The sequence below is a fragment of the Nymphalis io genome, chromosome 18 (assembly GCF_905147045.1).
Source record: "Nymphalis io chromosome 18, ilAglIoxx1.1, whole genome shotgun sequence".
NCBI lineage: Eukaryota > Metazoa > Arthropoda > Insecta > Lepidoptera > Nymphalidae > Nymphalis > Nymphalis io.
This window is the reverse complement of record NC_065905.1, coordinates 7167963-7188518: the sequence shown is the minus strand read 5'-3', so window position 1 is coordinate 7188518 and position 20556 is coordinate 7167963. Positions and strand designations below refer to the sequence as shown.

At 32.1% G+C, this 20556-nt stretch overlaps 1 protein-coding gene across 3 annotated transcripts in view; it reads left to right on the top strand.

Annotated features, from left to right (window-relative positions):
- Positions 1 to 20556, top strand: part of LOC126775213 (GAS2-like protein pickled eggs) — a 124898-nt gene that overhangs the window by 81563 nt on the left and 22779 nt on the right. The gene's annotated exons all lie outside the window — the stretch shown is intronic.

Here is a 20556-nt window from a genome sequence, read left to right as displayed (position 1 = left end):
ATTTCATTATATTAACATTAGCATGCCAGTGACGCGAAGCCACGAATCTATCCCCTAAGATAAACCAGCGCAACGCGACTAAAGAAGTTTTCACTTCAATGAAATATTAACAGTCCGGAATGTGTTTATCACTGCCATTCTTAATATTATCAAACTTATTTATATTATATTCTTGATTTAAAATGACGTATATATGTGATATCTGCAATATCAGTTAACTAAAAGTTAACAGTTAACAACTACTCCTTTAAGCTTTGGCGCACCTTGGGAGAGGCCTATGTTCAGCAGTGGACAACGATTGGCTGTTGATTGATTGATTGAACTACTCCTTAGCTTAGCCAGGGTCACTCACACTACCGTCAACTTTATAATTTATTTGCTCTATATGTATACGTTTAACTGTCATAATCCAAAGCCAAAGCTGATCTATAAAATTGTTCATAGTCATCAGTAATCCTAAATATATGTCAATTTTAATGCGGTCTGGACATAAAACAATCACTATAGAAAATAATCACTTAAGCACAATAAACATATCAATGAATCTTTTTCTTTAATTAACAAATCCGTTAGAATAATAGTCATGATTAGAAATGTTTTAATTGTCAAAATTAATAATTTTGAAACTATTCGTCAATTAGACTAAGGAACAATGAAATGACCGAGTTCGTAACTAAATTAGTTTAATGTGGCAACCCTATAATTTCGTTAAAAAATTGTGAAAGAATTCAATATAAATTGTATGACGCTTACATTTTAATTTCTCAGGGAAATCATGTAACTAAGATGAAATCTCATAATTGTAACCGATGTAACGCATTTCTTGCGTTGCTTCGCTTCACGGCGCGTGATAACTGTCAAGTGTGAGCTCGATGAAGTTGCTTATTGTGAATTTTATTTCGCGCTTAATAATTTTCAATAGCAATTTGCACTTGAGAAAAACTTAATTAAATTATATAGTAATGCACACAAACACAACATGTATGTAGATCAGTATAAAGTCGATAACACACACACGTCCATAAACACACAATGCACTTGATGTGTAAGGTGAATATATCTTATGATACAATATTTTGTCAACAACAGATCTACGACATTATTCATTTTGCATGTTGTCAATAAATATATTTCTATAAATAATATATTTACTTGAGTGACAATTAAACTTTACACCGCCTTTTTGGGTGGGTTTGTTGGACTGCGATAATTTTAAATGATTCGTCTATATGAGTTGCCAGCTTATATAATTGGAAACTTACCCTATCAAGTAATGTGAAAAATTGAGCTCGAATAATAAAAATGATAACGTGTTATTAAAAATTATGGTTTTAATATTGTCATAACGGAACTCTTGGAATAACTCTTTCATTGTTGTCGATTTCCCACAATTCTTAACGTTTTAAAGAAATCATGTTTTTTAATAACACCTCGTAACTCGTGATTAAAAACGTGGTCAATGAACTCAATAGTGGGTATTTCGATTTACCAATGTGCATTTGAGGTCGAAGTTGAGGTGTAAAAACCAAAGCAATTATAGGATTATAATAAATTGATAAAGCTGCTAATTTTAAATAAAAACTATTTTGAAAGGATTTTGAAGTATTACTGGTGGCTTCTTGCAAGCTCTTCTGGGTAGTTAGCACCCTTTCATCAGATATTCTTCCGCAAGCAGTACTTGGTATTATTGTGTTCCAGTTTGAAGGGTGAGTGAGCTAGTGTAATTATAGGCGTTGGTGACCACTTACCATCAGGTGACCCATATGCTCTTCCGCCTTCCTATTCTATAAAAAAAACTCCGAACTCACCGCAGAAAACGTGCCGTGAAATTAAAAAAAGTGATATGTGACATTGACCATAATAATTATAGACGAAAATAAATAATAATTGTAAAGGAGTTATAAGAGATCAATATATATAATATATAAAGGAAATTAAAAAGACACAGACCGTGGTAGAATTTTTTTTCCGTGAACTATGCCGTAACCTGAGCGGGGTGGTTTTAGTGACGCTTAATTCGGCTTAATCTTTAATTTTTTTTTAATCTATTCAGTTGCTTAAACACAAAGACAGAAATAAATTACGCTTTTAGAAATACCCGTATTATAAAATTACCGTTAAAGCAGATTTATTTGTCTCTTATATAAATGATTGTGAATTTGATTACTGCTATATATTTGGTTATGCGTGTGTGTACGTGTGTACAAAAGGAAGTAACGCTACACGTTAGTATCGTGTGCTTGGGTAACGTCCCGTGGTAATTGGGCAATGCGTTACACGATCAGGAAACTCTATATAATAGTCTATGATTGAATAATAATTGGAATAATTAATTAATATGTAATAAAATGTATCAACAGATATGTGACAGAATGGAACAATTAAAGATGATTGGAAAAATATGTTCAGATTAAGTTAATTAGAATAGTGGATTAAGGATACGTCTCTCTTTGAAGTCTTATCAGCTTGGCAATATTTAAGCGGTGACATGGAAGTCGCAAGTTTGATCCTGACCACTTTGCCGTCAAAATTACAAGCGTTTTTTAATACTAATAAATTAAGTCTTTAGGTGTATATTTATATTATTTGATAAAGCTTAGTAGTTTGATGTAACTGAAGATTCAGCATTACAATTTTAATGGAATGTACATACAGAATGGCACATGCCAGTTGTCGCCTGCGATAGATGTTATTGATCTCCCTAGAAATGTGATTATGTCTCATGATGTTTTTTCATCTTTATCATAAAACTCCAAGCATATTTTAATTCTTACTAGTATTTCATAAAAAAATGTCGAAAATATCCGTAAACAAATTTTAAAATGGCCTTTCGAGAAATGAAGGTTGATTGAAATTCTTCACAATACCTTATTATTGGTAATTGTGGGTTAAAAACCGAACTAGTAATTTTAAAATTACTTATAACCAATATTGATTCAAGTTGCGATCAACCTATCATTTAAAGTAATTAAATATGATATATATAGATTATATAGTACCGACTCCGACATTGCATATCACTTAAGGTATGAATGACTTCATTTTATTTTCATGTCTTGAAAGAAAAGTTTATTTATTCATTGTCGCGATAGTGTATTTTAAAAGGATACAGATTTTAAGATAATTGTTTTTTTTGTTGTTGGCGTTGTCGTTGGTGTTTACACTCTCGCGCCTTAAAGCTATTGGTTAGCCCCTGAGGTAGTTTATCGCAATAGAATCGAAACGTAATCGTTGGCGTTTAACTAATTTCCAATTCTACCAACACAATCCATTTGCGGTTGCTATTATAAGTTAGAAGAATGGCACTCCGGTTCCCGTTGAGAATTGTACAGTAGCTGAATTTATTTTCTACGTTACTGCGACGACGCAGGACAAGTAAAGTAATAAGGAAGTGTTCTTTGCGATATAATATGCGTAGGTATGTAGTAGTTATTAATATAATTTTTATATTTAACAGTCAATGATAGAATATTGAAAAATAATTAAACAAAAATCTTAGACGATAAATCAAATCTGTTTTTAAAAATAAAATATATATGGTTAAATGTAATTATGTTTGCAAAAAAGTTTTAAACGTTTCAATGTACGTAAAAAACATAAAAAAAATTGATTCCGATGTTAATTATAATTGTTTTCTTTAAAACATTTAGTCACACTCAATTAAAATCTGTAAATGTTCAAATAATAATTTCAATGCAAAAAATGTTACCCAGGACTTGTACAGATTATTTTGAATACTGTTAATTATTTCGTTTTTAATACAGACATTAATAAGGTTCAATGATTTCATCTTAATTAAAAAATCGAACTATTGGCTATTAAAAGCAGTACTATTAGTAAAAAAATATTAAAATATCATTGCAATTATTTATGCTATCGAAAACAGTTGAATAAAAAAGTATTATTAATGTTTTTTTAACATGTGATTTAAATATATTTATTGCTAAGTTAAAACCATCTACGGGATTTTATTTCATATAATTGCCTTAGCAAGGATGTATTGACTTTTGAAAAAACGGAAATTTGTTATTACTAGTTTATCGATAATAAAGATACGAATAACGCAATAATCATTTGACCGTGTCTACAGTCAAAATTTTAACTGACTTTTAAGCAGTTTGGTAACTATTTTTGCCACTACACCGGCGAAAAACGTATTTCGTTGATCATATTCAATTAAATTATACCTATTAATGAAAATTAATCCTTACTCATATCATAAATGCGATGAAATATAAAAAGTGAGTTTGTTTGTTTATTTGTTTATTACATTTTAATGTCTTAACTACTCAACCATTATTGTCATGAAATTGTGTATGCCAAATTGTCACCCACAGAAAACACCCGAACGTGAGGCGAAAAGGTACTATTTACCGCAGCCGTGCATAGAAACTACCCATATTTGTTCTAAAAATAAAAAAAAATATACTTTACAAAAAATATTGTTTTGCTGTCTGTACATCTTAGTACGAATAATCCATTAATCACGCAGAAATCAGTAAGTAAATGTACGGTCAGTTCAAAGCCGACCTTGACACCGGTCCGCGATGAAGTCACTAGTGAGATTGTAGCAGATTGTTGGATGCTGATTAATGTATCATGAGGGATACATTAATCAGCATCCAACAATCTGCTACAATGAATGAAGGAATACAAGGAAGCTATGACGAGTGATTGAGAGAATACGAATAGAGATGAAAAATATGAATATTATTAAAAAAAATGTGGATATCATTTTAACAAAGTATATTGATAATGGTTGAAATTTAACTAACATTGTCGATGCAGTTATAATTTTTTTTTATATGTGAAATTGAATATTTAAATTGAGAACTTATTCTTATTTTATTTTAAGAATTCCTAACTTGTATTTTTCCATAATTTGCTCAATCGCAATGACTACAACTTTTATATGTGGAGATCTATCTGAGTTTGTGTAATCTGTATAAAAAAGAAAGGGCACACAGCGTGTTAATGTCACACTGATGGGCTAAGGCCTTCTCTCCCTACAAGAAGGTTTTTTATGATGTCTTCCTTCACCACCGAGCATGAGATGAATGGTAAACAAAAAATAAGCACATGAAAACACAGTGCTGCTTGCCTGGGTTTGAACCAGCAAACATCTTTTAACTTCACGCGTTCAAACCACTTTTTTCGTTTTTTTTTCACGCAGTGGAAACCCTCAGAAAGGTACCTAGCTCCCATGGTGGGGGGACAGGGTTATGTGGAATTCTTACCCACTAAAACTTCTGCGATGCCCGTCCTCGGAACGGATCGGAGGGGCTGCGGGATCGTGTTGATCTAACACATCCGCGGCCTCTCCCGTGCTTTGCTCCGCTCGCGGCTCGGCGGAGCTCTCCTCAGGGGGCGTTCTAACCACAATTATCATCTCGACTCTCTATGTACAATAAGCTAATACATCACCTTCCTCATCACTCAGATGTTGAGGAATCAGTCACCGTTGGTGTATTAAATAATTTTTAAAAAGTCCACGAGGACAAGGCTCGAAGACAAATGACAAACACTTCATATAAACTGCAAATTGTCTTAAGCGTAATCAGTAAACATTAAAATGTCAAAATCCATAACGATTCGCATATTACGAGTTTTTACTGCAATTTTTCTTTCATATTCGCGAAACGGAATGACTTGTAATGATGATTTAAGCGCCATAAAAAGAGCATGTTTATTCATATGTCAATTACATGACATTGGGTATTTTATCTCAAGCGCTTGTGGCGCTACCGGCGACGGTCCTGAGATTTACAATGACAGCTGTTTCGGGTTTTGTATTGAGAATTGAGTTAAGACGTATTCGCACGAATATATCAACAATGCATCGTTCGCCTTTAGCGTATTGTATGACATCTGTATACAACTCTTCGCGCGAATATTTTCAATAAATAATTTTATAATGATTATAATTTCTTGCCGCCTCTGGCGTACTTTCATGGGCGCGGATAAAATCTTCACTCGTTTATCGACGCATATGATCGTGTGGTAATATCGATGATCTATTGCGATTTGATAAGAGAAAGTCAAATTATATTATAACTATTAGAAATTAGTCTTCTACATGTAAATATTTGTCGTGGACCATTATTACAATCTATTTTTTCCCTTTAGTGTTGGATGTCTGTATTCAATCAATTATTCTTATGTAATAGTATCGGTTTCTATTAAAATAATTAAATTTCTAACATGGTTCACATATTTTCGATATAATACAGTCTTTCACCGATATTGCCGGAGGGTGGTCTTAAATATATAAAACTTAACGATTAGAAAGTCATTTGAAAGGAAAAGTTATTTAAAAAAGTATATATTTGTTTTCACTTTCGAAATGAACTTATTTTTTATTTAAAATTAATAAACACATAAAATAAACAACATATATTATATTAAGTTTTTTTTTCTATTAGTAAATATTTTTGTATTGATTCGATTGATCGTTTTGATTTTGATCCGTATACGGATGCACTTCATATAATATACTATGTATAGTTTAAATGTTCTGCATAGGTAAATTTATATTGAAAAGTATCATGTTAATATGCCGCTTAGTAACGCTTATATATATAAGAATAAGGACAGTCCCTAAATAAAACTTTGTGAAACATCCATCTGATGCTTAGTTAAACATTAAACAAAATTATTATATTTTATTGCATTTTAAATTAAGATTTTGTTTATATTTTTCTTTGTTACTTGTATTTATCTTTTATTTTTCTTGTGAGTGTGCAATAATATTGTTTATTATCTATTTTATAATAATAGACATTTTCTGACTGGTTCTTATTAGATTGTTTTATTTCAAACAGGATAAATGATCTGTCTGTTTATCAGAATTATTTTGTATCTCATTAAACTATGTAATACATTGCAATATATCACAAAGCTTTGTTGCAATACTAAATAACGTGCCCTAAGGACTTACGACAAAATGGAGGTCGTACAATTTGACCTGTATATTGTTAGAACAAATTGCTAACTCACGATTTCGTCAAGAATCTTGTCCTTAAACGAAGTACATATATATAATGTTATGGCCAAGGTAAATCTGTTGCTTGCATTTAATTTTTAAGGTAATTCAGGTAAAATTAAGTCGACCTAAGGCATATGTTACTTGATGGCACTCATATAAGATATCATATGACGTCTTCTGATTATATGTGCAATATAGGTATGTATTTTGCTTAGGTGAAATGTAGAAGCTATCATTTTTAATAGTAACTAGCTTAGTTAGCTTTATCAGCTTGTTATCCTACCGTACCCTAAAATCAATAAAAGATTCATCAAGTCACGTAATTACGAGACTAAGGTGCTGGTGGTAGGGCTTTGTGCAAGCTCGTCTGGGTAGATACCACCCACTCATCAGATATTCTACCGCAAAACAGAAGTACTTGATATTGTTGTGTTCCGGTTTGAAGGGTGAGTGAGTCAGTGTAATTATAGGCACAAGGGACATAAAATCTTAGTTCTCAAGGTTGGTGGCGCATTGGCTATGTAAGCTATGGTTGATATTTCTTACAATGCTAATGTCTAAGGGCGTTTGGTGACCACTTCCCATCAGGTGGTCCATATGCTCGTCCGCCATCCTATTCTATATAAAAAAAACTGTATTAAACATTATTGGCATAATATAACGCGCAAATCTTATCATACCAATTATATGTGTGGTCCAGCTATAATGAATTATTTATGTGTTTTAAGAATAATTTTCGTTTGTAAACATTTTTTTACGCATTCCGTTTATTTTATTAGTCATTGTTAATGAAATAAACTCTTTAATCAGTGTTTCTGATAATGATTAACTGCTATTAATATGCGTCGTCGTGTTGTCGAAGTGAATTTTGTTTTTCACTAGTAGGCACACGCGGTCCTGCTTCACCGTCGTTCCCGTTACGGTTCAAAATAACATGTTTTTTTATTGATGTAAAGATACGTTTCTCTTGATGTTTATTTTATTAATGTATTTTAATATCGAGAAATGTTTAATGAGGTACTTTAAAGATCTTGTAAGCTACGGTCGTAATACTTTCTTTTACTTTTATTGGCAGTGTACTTTTACACTGACAGTAGCAGTGATTTTTCAGTAATACTATTATTGAACCTGTGTATTTATAAGAACAAGATCCCAAAAACTGATATTCCGCGGCTTAAATATAGAAAATTAGTTTAAGTGGAAATCAATGTTTATCAGATAAATGTATAACAACTTCGAAATAAATGTAAACAAATACTACATATATATCTTCTTTTTGTATCCATATAACTTTACCTGTTTTTCCGTTGGATGAATTAAAATAATACGAGGCTAATCATGTCTAGAATAAAAGTCCAGGCAAATAAAATATTAGACCGTAAGTAGCTAATTTAATTTACTGGTTTAAGGCAATTAATTGTAGTTAGCTTAATTAAAATGTGTATCACTGTAATGGTATAGCTATAGACTAACAAAGCACGTTGCACCCACGCAAGACCGCCCACTGCGTAGGCGACCTCGCTCTAGCCTGTATTTTTACTATATGACAACTTAGAAGGTCTAAATTCTATATATAAAAGGTCAATAACTACATACTTCGAACCCATTTGATTTACATTATGGAGTTAAATATTTTCGAAATTCAAATTTGGAAATTATTTTTCTTTGTGTTAGGTATAATCTGTTTTGAGTTTATGTGGTATGTTTTTAACATACTAACAACCAGTAAACACTATTGCAATGTTACTCTGTTTCTTAGAATAAATCAATCTAATACAATTAAACTTTTATGAATAAATAATGTAATTTACATGTATTTATCATCAGAGATCAAGCTCAGGACCAAAAGTCTCACGTGTTTTCCATGTGACTTTCAATTCAGCGTTTAAACAAAACAACTCGGGATTTGCAGCCTTTTTTCGTAAGAAATATACAAATTATTGTATAAATAACAAATATGCCTTGTTTATTTGTGTTAAAAGTATTAAATTATTAGAGCGGCTGATATAAAAATAATAATATAAACTATTTCCATTTATAGTCTTCGAGTTGACATTATTGTAAGTGTAAATTGCATATTTTCGTAATAGCTAGACATAGTTCAGATGAGTAATAGGCTTAGTGCTAAACGATATAACCTTTGCGGGTAATTATGGAGCCGTGAGGCGTAAGGCTTGTGGAACGAGACCATTAAAGCTTTTAACAGATTTAATAGTTGGAAATTGATTGTAATTATTTATATAATACTATGTAATATAAATATTATCCGTGCTATTTTTACTGCTAAATGAACCGTAAGTTTTTATATATTTTTTTTAAATGTATCCATTTGAATTATATTACTTATGGAGAATTATTTGGAAAGGCTACTATTAGTGGTTAGGATTACTATTGTGGAGCGGACGCGTCGCAATCACGTCTCCCGTACGACATATTTTGATCGTCATCTTGCCAGTTGGGAAGTCTGGTACTTCTTACGTCGAACGTAAAACTTGCTGAGCTTTCGATAAATAACGAATAATAAAACTATATTAACCAGAATTACGAAACGTAATACATTTTCGTTATCAAGAATATTATTTTTGCATTCTTGATATTTTTTTAAATGATGAATAAGTAAGTTTCGTCAGCCTATTTCAGAGGGACTGCACTCTGTGTAATAATATATTATAGTGCTCAAGTTTATATGCAAATACAAGTGCTGTCTTATAATCTTTCTGACTCTGCTACTGAGAATATCGAAAACCAGATAAGAAAATATTTTTTAAAGGCACAACCAGGACCTTAAACTTTGCGGCGTTACAAGCTTGTTAGCTGGATCGACCAGCTCAAATATATTAATTATCAGAAATATAATATAGCGAATTGTGTTCGCCATATGCTAGAAGCATATTTACCTTTGTGTTTTTATGTTAAAGCTAAATTAGCATCGAAACATAGCCGTGATACCCGATGTGTGAAATTCACCAGTGTATCTAGAGGCACAAGGGACATAACATCTAAGTTCCCAACGTTACAGCGCCAATGTATCTGAGCGGTGGTGACCACGTACCGCCAGATGGTCCATTTGCTATTCCGCCTATCTCAATTACAAAACAAATTTAAGCAATCGTTAATTTAAAACAATTTAAGTTTGATTATGTAAATTTAATAAAATGTATGGTATTATTGTATACTTGAAGGTTAAGTAAGCTCACACTTTGTTGGTTATTACATAAAGTTTTATCTTGATTATAGTAACTTAATTAACGCAATAACCGTAAAGTACGTGTATTAATAGGACCCTTCATTCGTTGCAGGTAAGCCACAGCTGTATATAAATAAACATATATAAGGATTCAGAAAGGTGAGTATATATATAAAACAAGAAGAGGTATGAAATAGGAGAAGAATCTACATGCGATTATCTGTCATTATCCGTTTGGTTGAGCAAAACAATAGCATGTAATTCATTCCAAAATATTAAGCATTACCCCGTACAATCGCATTAGCAATTCTCGGGGCGAAGAATGAATCAGACAGCCTGGTACCAGTTCAGGCAATATAATATATAAGAATACTAATGTAATGGCAAAAGAGCCACCTGTTGGTAAGTGGTCACAACCGCCCATAGACACGCTGTAAGAAATATTAATCATTCCTTTTATCGTCAATGCGCCATCAATCTTGAGAACTACGATATTATGCTCTAGTATCAGTAATTTTAGCTGCTAACTCACTCTTCAAACCGGACCACATCAATACTAAGTATTGCTGTTTGGTGGTAGAGTATGTGAGTGATACCTACCTAGACGGACTTCCACCGAGTAATATAAATGTTACATTTGTGATCATCATTTTATATGAGAGATGAGTCCTATTAAACTTTGTGCACGTCATTTTAAAAATAAGTTTTAATAAAAAAATTGAGCTCAAAAATATGGGTAACAATGGAGTTATTCAAATTTCATCATCAATTATTTAATTAAAAAATTAATAAAATAATAATAATTGGTTATTTAAACCTGTATGAGTTGACTTTCAAAACTACCTAATTACGGTTTTAATTCATATAAAATATCAGTTATTTCAAAGGACACAAGCATCTCTACAAAGGCGACGTTATTAAATGTTTTTGGGTTAAAATATATATTACGTCTCATATCCTGAGACGTAACGATGATCATCCTATCAAGAAAGCCTAAAATATCCCGGACCGACCGCGGCGAAGAGGGCGACCGCCCGCAACCTGGTGGTCAAACCTACAAATAGAGGCCCAGAAAGAGAATCTGAGTAAACAGACAACCCAAAACAGAGCTCTCTGGCGCAGATGTACATGGAGACCCGACCCCAGCTGAAAAAAATACCACATAATTTTGATGAAACAATTAAGAAATAGCTATTAAAATTATTATAAATCAATAAACGTGTAACTATAAAATAGGCTAGCCCTTTACAACATAATAAAAATTTTAAAAAAATTATCTTTCTATGTAAATTTTTTCGTAATTTCAATTCAAGGCAACCATTTGCATGAAGTATCGGTAAATATCTTCTTTTAATTGAAAATATTTCCGTCGATACTCATTCTCGTAATTTCAACATTGAGTCATCGGCCTCGTGTACACCTGTAACTCCTAAACATAAAAAAATAACTATATAAAAAATTGAGTTGAGAAATTAAAAAAAATTTTTAAAGACGCTATCTTTAAGCTTAATTTAATAAATTTTATATTAAAAAAATTGTAAACCAATGTTACATAAGCGTAAAAAACCTTTTAAATTAAAATTTGGAATAGAAACGACAAACAAACATATTTTTTCAACAAACTGCGTACTGAAATAAGTTGACACGTAATGTTTTTTAATCTGTTACTTCATAGACAATAATATAAAAATATCTATAAAAATTATACGATAAAAGTCGTGAAACAATATAAGTGTAATGAGCATGTGGTACGGTATGAGTTGATACGATGTATTTGGTCACAATTAATATTGTAATTGCCACTCTCACCTTGCAGCGAACAATTCGCTTAATTGGATGAGTTACGTACACGACGCCATCTTTACACTAACCAATGTCATGGTTCGTATTAAACAGGATATGTTTATTTTTAGTGAATTCAATAGTATTTAAATTAAAGTATATCCTGTTTAATGAGAAATAACTACTCGAGTTTCTTGCCGGTTTTTCTCCGTTGCTTCTTATTCTGATTAGCTGTCATCTATACACATATAATAATGCGTGAATTGTGTATAATGCCTAATGCAGTGCCTTAATGAGAGTAGTGCCAGCTGTGCCCAGGCTGAGGGCATCGACCCTAGAGTTTGAAAAAATGACCAGACCAGCTGCAATTTATAATACATAAAATTAGAAATTTTTTCAAGGGCACAGTTATCGCGCGCTAGCTTCGGATGCATCAAAGGCTAGTCAGGCACTGTCGTATATATTTTTTAGCTTTCATTTCTTATATTATTAATGCCATAGTTTATTTTTTTGTTTATTACGTTTTACGTATCAATAACTCAAGCGATCATTGTTAAATTTTGCATATACGTTGTCAGAGGACAGAGGACATAGAGTACCTAACACCGCCCTTCACAAGCAGGTGAAACCGCGGTCAGAAACTGTTTACATGGCATAAAAAAACTTTATTATAAAAATGATATTCTAAAGGTACTGTGTTCAAGAAAATTACTCGGAAATTCACCCCAATAAAATAGGCGCATTTCAATCACATGTCGTTTATAATTAGTTCTCTAGAACATCGTTCGAAAATGTTCGAAGACTACTTGAATAGATTTTTTATTGTATTTGGAATTGATTGATTTGTTATTTATTCATTCATTTTAAATTATTTCGCACTGGTCATTGATGATATCGTTATTTTTTTTAGTTATATCTATAATTAAGTAGTGATAGTATGTTACCGTTAGTTGAAACTCATGTTTTTATAGAGCATTTATATATCTCAGTTATAAAAAAGTAAGCTTTATTTGTTTTTATTTTGGTATTAAAAAAAATAGACAGTCCATACAAACAAATAAGGTTTTTGCTTAATTTTTTTCACTACGATTATTACTTTGAAATGAGTCACTATAGTAATAATTTATATGTCGCTTCGCAGCAGGAAATTGCAGCTGACATAATGTTATAGTGTCGTAAAGTAAAATGTACTGTTGCGTTTCCTCTGATTGTCTGTCTGCGACAACCTATCTACTAACTGGGCTGTGTCCGGTCAAGGTTGATTCAACAAAAACAAATTAAATTAGTGGAAAATTAGTATTCAATGTAATTTATTTTGTTTGTATTATTTAATTATAGTAATATTTATACTAATATTTAAACTTTAACTTTTATCAATAAGATCTGGAATTAGGATTTTTATAATTTTACATAAATAATGTGTTTTTAAAAAAAAGAAATAAAATGATGCCCAGCGTCGTTTGATTGAGACTTAGATAATAAAAAAAAAGATAAAGAGAAGAGGATAATTCCAAATTTTTTCCCTTATATCTAATTAATGCAGAAGGTACAGGAAAAATTACGAATAATATCAAATTAGATGCAATCTGATTGAAGATTGGCTACGAAATAAAGATTACTATAGAAAGCACAGACGAACTATTTAGTCCCCCAATCTCATAGTCCGCTTGATATAACGGCAATCAGAAACATGGGAGTATAACCCTACTAAATTGTTGGCTTCAGACTGCCACTGAGATTTGCATGATAGAAAAAAAAACACAATTAATGTTTATTGACCCGAACCGAGATTCGAATCTTGTACAAATTTAGACTTAAGAGGTATTTACGATAAGAAAAGTCAATCGGAAACTTAAAAGAATTTAATAATAATAATAATGTCCTCCAGACCGATTTCGGCCGCGGCGGCCTATCTCAAGAGAAATTAGCCAACTACGCAGGAGATATTATAGTACACAAGTGTGTGCGCAAACACAGGTGCACTCTCTATTCCCTAACTCTCATAATCCGATGGGACGGCAATCTGACACGACCGGAAAGAGTTCAGGCGCAGGACCAACGGCTTTACGTGCTTTCCGAGGCACGGGAGTGTATATACTTCTAACTTCCAGACTCCGGGCTGCTACTGAGAATATTTTGACATAAAAATTCAATAACTTTTTTATTGCTCCAACCTGGGAATTGAACCCAGGACCTCCGGGTCTGCGGTCTCACATCAAGCCACTACTACTCAATACTAGACCAACGAGGCAGTCGTCGTTTGTAAAAGAATTTAATATTATCTATTAAGGCACAAATTTGCTTAAAATTATTTATATATTGCACAAAACATTAGCAATAAAATATTACCTGTGATCGTTACTCGCAGCATCTATTGTAACGTCATTACAAATGGCCCTTAATATTGAATTATGCGTTCCCGCAGCGCGCCTGACGCCGACAAATTCAATAGACTCTCGAATAAGGAATTGTTTACAATATTGTATAATAAAATAAAATTATTTGCGAAATTTAATATTATAATAATGTAATGCGGGCGAATTTTGATAATTTCTACGTAAAGGATATTAGAATGTGGGTAGATATTTAATTGTTAGGTAAAATCTGACATTTTCTTTGCCAACGACATACTATTTTACGACGTATGTGTGAATTTATGTGTCATACTTTTTTATTTCAAATAGATCGGTGGACCGGCAAATGGGTCGCTGGGGGTTATGTGGTCACCATCGCCATTAGACATTAGCACTGTAAGAAATGTTAATCATCCCTTACATTGCCAATGCGCCACCAACCTTGTAAACTAAGATGCTATGTTCCTTGTAACTGCAGTTTCACTGATTCGCTCACATTTCAAATGGGAACACAACAATACCTATTAAGTTTTGCCGTTTGGCGGTAGAATGTGTAATGAGTTGGTGGTATATACCCAAATAGGCTTGGAAAAGCCATATATCTCAGAATTTACCACATGCAAGTCTCCTACTGATATTCTCATATATAGGTATTTTCAATTCATTAAAAAGAAAACTTTTTGATTCATGTATTCTATCCATGTTAGCTATACGTGAAATAATATCTTTTTTTTTATAGAATAGGAAGGCGGATAAACGTATGGGCTACCTGATGGTAAGTGGTCACCAACGCCCTTAGACATTAGCATTGTAAGAAATGTCAACCATCGCTTACATATCCAATGCGGCACCAACCTTTGGAACTAAGATTTTATGTCCCTTGTGCCTGTAATTACACTGTCTCACTCACCCTTCAAACCGGAACACAACAATATCAAGTACTGCTGTTTTGCGGTTGAATATCTGATGAGTGGGTGGTACCTACCCAGACGAGCTTGCACAAAGCCCTACTACCAGTAAATCATGCGATGCTCATCGTTAAAAGAAGGTACACACGGACGGTCCAAAGTCTGCACCACGATAAAACAAACACTTTTATAAGTGTAACTGTTTTTTAACAATCATTACGAGTAATGATCAACAATTGTTCTGTGTGGGGTCTCCAGCTTTGGTCGACAGAGCACGTTAAACTATTCCGGTTATTACCAAACACAACGAAGGTATGACTACCGCTTATGAAGTACAATCATTGCCAGCGCTCCGTGAGATGACACTGAGCTATGTCCTCTGGATAATCTATCCACAATAGTGACCTTCTAAACTCTAAATATTTTAATAGAAAATAGAATTACGATTAAGGAGATTGAGTACGTGGTTAGAAGTACAAGTCGTTCTGCGTATTAATATTATTTAAAAAAAAAAATCGTCATCCATTCATATGTATTACCACATCATAAGTGCTAATTCTCCGTATGCGTTAGAAATTATTTTCAAGCAATCACCTGATACAGTTTGCACGCTACTTTTTGCAAGTTATTCGTACTGTATCGGACACCTTTTTTCCTCAATTCAATCGGATGGTACAGGTAAACATATGGAACGAACCAAGATGTATTTCTTATACGAGTATATACTAGCAAAATCTGGTGAACGATGTATTGCGCTTGTATATATGTACAGCTATTGTCATGGTACGGAAGTTGATGTACTGCACCGCCATCTAGCACCGAGTATGAATTGGAAATTAAAAAAACCTTCTCCAAGATTAATACACACATATATATATGTGGCAATTATTACGGTAATCGGTAATCTCAAACAGATAAATTTCGATATCCATGGATATATCAATATCTATTTTATATATTTTTAATATAGAACATATACGATTGTTGAAATATATTTTTATTAAAGTATTCATTCATAGCCATGTCATGAAAACTGAAGTTTTTTCTCATCGTTCGGTTTAATTCCTTAAAATCCATATCACAGTCAAACTACTATCTCGTCGTAAAACTGGCAACACAGATTTGCACAACAATAATAAAAAAATATATAAATTTATATCAAAGTTACAGCAAACCAAATTCCAAGCATCAATTCAATGATCTTTCAAGACTAAGCCTAAATTATAGGAATTGTGCAGGTGTTACTTGCTTAAATTTAACAGACTATGATGAAATTAATATCTGAAATACGGCAACAGGTATACTAAAAGTGAATAACGGAATTCTAATCTTGACAATCAGTTTAAATACAAATTAATGGTTCGATTTGCTGAAATTGTCATCCGTTTTGCAATTTGGAGTTAGAATATATATTTGAGAATTTAGAACATTAACAATGTAACGATTGCAACTCTTGCACTGCCTAAAGCGATCTTGATAGTAATTGTATTTATTTTTTAATGACATAATCGCTGTTCATTCGTTGCTTAAATAATTATAACAAAAGTACGTGTTAACATTTGATCTGTTTATAATCAGATAGGATTGGTTATGTCACTTAACTCTGAATGACTTGAATTTGAAGTTCGTACGCTTAAATCTCTGACAACAGAACTGTTTTTCTTTCAAGTTTTATGTATGTAAACAATTTGTTCTGTGTTTAACGTGAAAAACTAATGTATTTTTTTTATTATCCGTGCTTAACATGGCAGTGCATTGGCAATTTAAAGAAAAGTTTATACCTCCGACCATCGGCATTTATTAGATTAATTTGGTTTGCATCATCATCTTTATATTAAAGTAAATTATTATGTGATATAACTTCTATCGTTAATATGACGAATACTTTAAAAATGGCTATCATTTTATTATGTTTTCTTTTTAGCGTTAAAAAAATAAGTCTATTCCAGGGCGGGGGAATTATCATTAAAGAAGCCAGTATTAGGGATATATAATTATATTTAGTAATATTGAGACATGCTTGCCCTACCTATATATTATAAAATTATATATAATATAATTTATTTATAATATTATTAAAAATATACGATACTTTACTCTATGTGCACCATTAATACTACTAATAATTCACTTGCCATCAGTTATTTGTCAGTTATTAACAACAATAACAGCCCCAAAGACCTTACAGTCTATGGACCTAGGTCATTTAGAGTTTCCCTATTGTTCTTTAAGCTAGGCGCCACAGCCGTTTGTGGCCAACTAAGGACATAGGTCAAATCTGTCGTGGGAACGCTCGCCAATTATATAAGGTCACGGGTTTATCTCGCGTTTGCGACAAAACGTGCCGACATGGGGTGACCATGGCGTAGCAAGAACTTGTTTTTTTATATAATTAGATTTAAGGAAAAGTACTTAATAGTCAGCAATCAGAACTTTATTATATATATTTATAAAATAGGTAAGCGGACTAGCAAATGGACCACCTGATGGTAAGTGGTCAACACCGCCCATAGACATTGACGCTGTAAGAGATATTATTCATTCCATACATCGCCAATTGTTCTTGTAGTTACACTGGTTCACTCACCGTTCAAATCGGAACAAAAAATAAACTTTGCTATTTGGCGGTAGAATATCTGATGAGTGGGTGGTATCTACCCAGAGGGGCTTGAACAAAGTCCTACGACCAAGTCACATTATATGTTCTATAACGTGTTAAATTTAGTATTCCTTCTGTTCTCTTATAGTTGTTATGTTTTGTTATATTTAAATTACTAAGTCCAAATAAGGCAAATCAGACAATAAGATAATTTTGAATATCATAAAAATTGCTAATAAAGGTAGTCTATTGAACGCCAAGGCAAAGACAAAATGAGAAGTTATTTTAGACATTTTAATGTTGTTATTAGTCTTTATATAAATCTAAAACGAAGCGAGCCATATGGCTGTTAAACTGATTGAGATTTGATAGTATTGATTGATTTGATTAATTGATTAAAGTCGTTAGAATGACATTAAGAGAAATAGACAACACAATTAGCAATATCTTGACATTATATTTACAATCATATCGTCTGTGAAATATCTATTGACATACCTTAAGGGATAGGACTCGTATACCGTGACGGCAAACGTCATGACGCATTAAAATATATTTATTTATTAATAAACGAAACACGATGTTTTTAATTATTTTATTCCGCATTTAATTATTGGCTTTCTTTAATTATAAATTATATCAATCTGTATCAATTTTGAAGTTTCACATCTGTAGGTCCGTTTATTTTAAATTTAGAATCGTACTTTATTCTATACATGAATTCTATTATTTTATATTATATTATTATACTAGTTTTATATATTTTTTGAATATTGGATTCCTATTATATGCAAATATGTGGTAATAGTCGCGCAATCTCAACGATCACGACCCACCGGCGGCGGTCTACAAAGTAATTGTGACGCGCCCGATGCGCCGGCGCACGCTGTTTAGGGCTGACAAAATGCTTGTTACATTCATAATAATCTTATTTTTTGTTATAGATAAAACAAGTTTTTTTTTTTAATTTATTTATCATGTAAAAATAAAACTTATATTAATCAAAATAAATATTTCAATCTAAACGGAAAGAATCAATTGAGATACTTAAATATTTGTAAGATATAGTTTTGTGATTTATTAAAATATTATATAATTCCGCTTTATTAAAACAATGATATATTTAAAGTGGGTAACAACTATATTTACTCGACATTGATACCGAATCCAGTATACGTTATTGAAATAATAATGAAATCCTCCTCTTATAATCATGTATCTATATCTGATATTTTAACTGAGAATTTGTCAATGTGTTAGTTTTTAAAATTACATTTTTCAACAAGATGTCCAGTCAGACTGTACAGTTCAATTTTATTGAACATATTATATTTATTAAAATGTCTTAACATTGGAGATATTTAACAGTTGAATAGCAAGATAAAACAATATTTTTCGATGCATTTGTCGAAAAAAGAAATGACAACCCTAATCCTAACGCCTTTATTATTCAGTTAGGCAATCCGTGACGTTTATGTCGATAATCGTTTATCGATTAATTAGTTTGCACATCACTGCTTTATACGCTCGTGCGATTCGATTCAAAATATGCACATATTTAGCACCTTGTCGCGGTTAGCTATCACAATATTATCTTGCTCGTTGAAATGAATTCGTTTTGTTTTTAAAACTAAATATTTAATTTATTATACATCCCAATTAATCTTCATGAGGCAGCTTACATTAGAAACTCGACTGTTGAATAATAACGTATTCTTTTCCATTTCACTAATCATTCAGGGGGATGGGATGCGCTCCTCTCAAACTTCCATTTCACCCAATCGATCCCTTCAAATTGTTCTGCCGCGCTATTATTGCTACTCATATATACCTACGTGATATTTTGTTGATGCCTTATCATCGGTTCTCAGAATCAATCTGATATTAATATTCCCTATCATTAATTCTTCATCCATTCAAATCTTCAAGTAACAACCCATTAATGTCCCACCGTTTTGCTGGGGCCTCCTCCTGAATATTATGCTTGGAGCTTAACCCTACTTCAATGCGTGTCGGAGGCTACACATACATCATCGGGCAGCCTATCATCCGACACATAAAATATATGCGCATAACTCTCACGATGTTTTTCTTCACCGCCGAGCAAGAGTTGAATTATAAACACAAATTAATCAAATGATATAATTTAAATGCTTGTCTGGAGTTGAACCCGCGCTCATCGGTTACGAACCACGTGTTCCCACTGCTAAGTCATCTTCGATCCATAATTTTTTTTAGTTAAACATTTTATATACATACATATATTTTGTTTATTTGTATGGCTAATAATAAAGCAGGTTAGAATTATTATATTATGGTTGGAATGTCGTTTATATCACGGAAAAATAATATGTACAAAAGAGACAAAAAACGACGAACGGACAGTTCTAGATTTTGTTAGAAACGATAGATATATGACAATGGATTTTTTTCCTTATAATAGGAATAAATATTTCTACGTATCGATTAAAATAGCTTTTAAAATTATAGCTAACGGCCTAATAAATGTTGCGCAGCGACTGTTTAGTTAAGCACTGATTTATCTCTTTCTGTCATAAATGATTTGAGATTCGAAAGAAGAAGACACAGTAAGACAACGTAGAAATGTATATATATTCTTTATTTGTTTGTATCGCCAATTGAAAATCGCCAAGTTTTTTTTCTATACACAAATATAGAATAGCATACTTTTTCAAATTAATTTAATTATTAATTATAATATCAAGCTCGGAATTTCGTTT